General features: G+C 53.4%; 1 pseudogene; it reads right to left on the bottom strand.

Annotated features, from left to right (window-relative positions):
* Window positions 1-361: 361 nt before the first annotated feature.
* LOC123450215 lies at window positions 362-1,283 on the bottom strand (annotated as a pseudogene).
* Between the last annotated feature and the right edge of the window lie 1,509 nt (window positions 1,284-2,792).

Raw genomic sequence — 2,792 nt, 5'->3', positions numbered from 1 at the left:
TCTAAATTTATTGTTTTCATCCGGGTACGTCATATTATAAATCTTAAATCTCTTCCTAATAATAAAGCGAATACGGTTTCTGGTCGTCCGTCGTGGCTGTTTTGCAAAAAAGCCCCTGAAATTTATCGAAATCAACCCGCACCCTAAATCAAACCGGTACGGTCTACAGAGGAGAAAACGCAGCCACGATCTGCCTCGCCTCGCCCTCGCGGCGCTCCGCCCCGCCACGTCCACCTCCTACCACGCCCCGCGCGCCGCCGGCCGCCTCCTGCCCCGCCCACCTCCTGCCATGCCCCGCGCGTCGTCAGCCGCCTCCTGGCTCTTGCCCCGCCCCGCGACCTTGCAGTGACCCGGTCGGCAATTACCTGCCGGATCTCCCTGGTTCCGGTTGGAAGTGGTGCTCACGGGGTGGATCTGGAAGGTAGGCGGCCGGAGCTTGGAGCACGATTGCTGACGGACGCGGCATGGCGCCGGCGCCGAGGAGGACGGCGGCGAGGCAGACGAGCTCGAGCCGGACGCTGCCTTGCAGCTTGGCCCCCAGGAAGTCAGCGGCGAGGAGCTCGACGAGTGCCATGTAGTGGAGGAGCCCCGCGGAGGCGGCGTTGAGCAGGCCGACGACGACGAGCGCCGTGGGGCTGTTGTCCCGGTACACCCTCGTGAGCACCAGTCCCAGCGCGACCCCGAACGGCATGGTGGTGGCGAAGAAGAAGACCAGCCCGGCCTTCATCCTTGCGCCGTACTCCGCCTGGAGGATGCAGCCACCGAGGCCCATGCCCTCGAACATCTGGTGGAAGCAGATGGCCGCCACCAGCGGCCGGATGGTGCACACGCTTTACGATGCGCCCATACCCAGCCCAATGCAGGTAAGACTGATGGTTGGTCTTCTATGTCTGTACCTGCTAGACAGGTTAAAGACTTACACTTAACTCGTGTTGTATCTTCACTGAAGTTTCAGGTAATAGTTTCTTTCTGGTTAATCTGTGTTCAGGAAGAGATGCATGGGCTCGTGGAGACCTACAAGAATTGGGACAACTGGTCTCTGCATTCGGCCGCAACTCCATAGTCAATTATGAATGCGGTATGTCCATCGAAACACTTGAGGATCCACTGTGAGAGTAAGTTTCAGGCTCACAATTCCTTTACATGTCGCTAGCAGTCCTTGACAGAACAAACGGCTACCATTTGACGGAATTCCCCCCGCCGCACTGCGTGTCGCCGGACGTCTAAACAACGCACACGTGCCCCCACCTTCGACCCCCACCAACCACCGCCCTCTCTACCATCATTGGGCACCATCAGCGGCCACCCACCCACCCACTCGCGCCGACCTCGACGACCCACGCGCACCCGAGATCCGGCGCCCCCAGCCGCCAGCCTAGGATCTCGCGAGCCCCGGCCGCCACGCTCCTTCTTCCCTCTTCTCCGCGTCAAGATCGACGGTGAGATCATCAACGCCTGCTCTCTGCTGACTTCCCCTTACTCATCTCCATGTGAGGTTCCCAGCCGCCCTGCGACAAGCATTACAGGGTGGCGAAGTCGTGCAGTTCGCCGTGTCCATCTCATCGTGTGCCTTCTCGGTGTTAATCCCCCCATCCCCATGACCATACCCTCCCCTAATTTCTCCGTGTCACTGACCATGGCGCTCATGGTGGCCACGAGGCTGGAAGGGGTCTCGTGGACCCGAGAGCGTGAGAGGAGTAGCAGCGTCGGTGGTGACTCCCCAAGAAGACCATAGTGTGGTGCTCTGCTCTATGGATTCCTGTGCCATGGAGTTCAAGGTTTTTGCATTTTTGTTTCAGATTTTTTATGTGCAAAAATATAGTTCAGTGCAGTTCTCTCTTCTCTTTGAGTTTAGGTTCTCTGATTGATGTTTGCATCCAGGTTGTAAAAATTTGCTAGCGTCGAGTGCAATTCAGAATTTACATATTCAACTGTCGGTTTCCTGTGCAATTCATTACAGGAGAATTTTCCTGTGTTCGATTTCAGTTATCTTTGCTCTGCTATATGTCGTGTGGCTGTAGTTCTCCGATCTTCTACTTACCAGTGTCTCCCCGGTCGATCTAGGTAGTTGGGTGGGGATTGGCGGTGTCATCGAGCGTCCGCATGACGAGTTGAGTTCCCGCCATGAGCTGGTGCTCTGCTCCTCGCCGCTAGTGATCGTGCTACAGCGTCGTGCAGTTTGCCGAGATGTGTCGTGCGGAGGTACATATGTTGATGTCAGTTGTGTACCGATGTTTGCTGTAATGTCTAGAGAAGATTATCAAGTGATTTCCCCTGTGAATTAAACAAATAAACATCCCACACTTAGATTTTGAAGAATGTTTGTTTCTCCCCCCCCCCACCTCGCTGCCACCATAGATGTCGCAAGGTATGTATGCTTTTTGAGGTGCTTGCTAGCTTCAACTGGGTGAGGACGACTCCCTATGGAATAAAGTTGAAGGTCCTATGCTCCTGCTGTTGTTTAGGACTTTTTTTCTTTTGCCGAAACCAGTAGAAACTATTTGGAGTTTTAGATGGAAAATTGGCCATGTTCTTCCTCATGAAATACAAGAAAAGCTCGATTTTTCAGAGAAAGAGTACTTGAGGAGCCATTCTTCAGCCATTAAGTAATATATCTTAGAGCTGGACATAGATTTAACACTGGTATGTATATTTGCAGTTTCATTTGCTTTTGGGGGATGAAACACAATTACCACACTTTTTGTTCATTTTTTATAGGACATTGGTACCTCCCAAGGATCCATATATCCAGGTTCAGGTGCTGGAGGACATTGGTGAAGTATCTCTTGGTG

The sequence above is a fragment of the Hordeum vulgare genome, chromosome 4H, assembly GCF_904849725.1.
Source record: "Hordeum vulgare subsp. vulgare chromosome 4H, MorexV3_pseudomolecules_assembly, whole genome shotgun sequence".
NCBI classification, from domain to species: domain Eukaryota; kingdom Viridiplantae; phylum Streptophyta; class Magnoliopsida; order Poales; family Poaceae; genus Hordeum; species Hordeum vulgare.
Note: the sequence above shows the minus strand (reverse complement) of the source record. Positions and strands in the feature narration are given on the sequence as shown.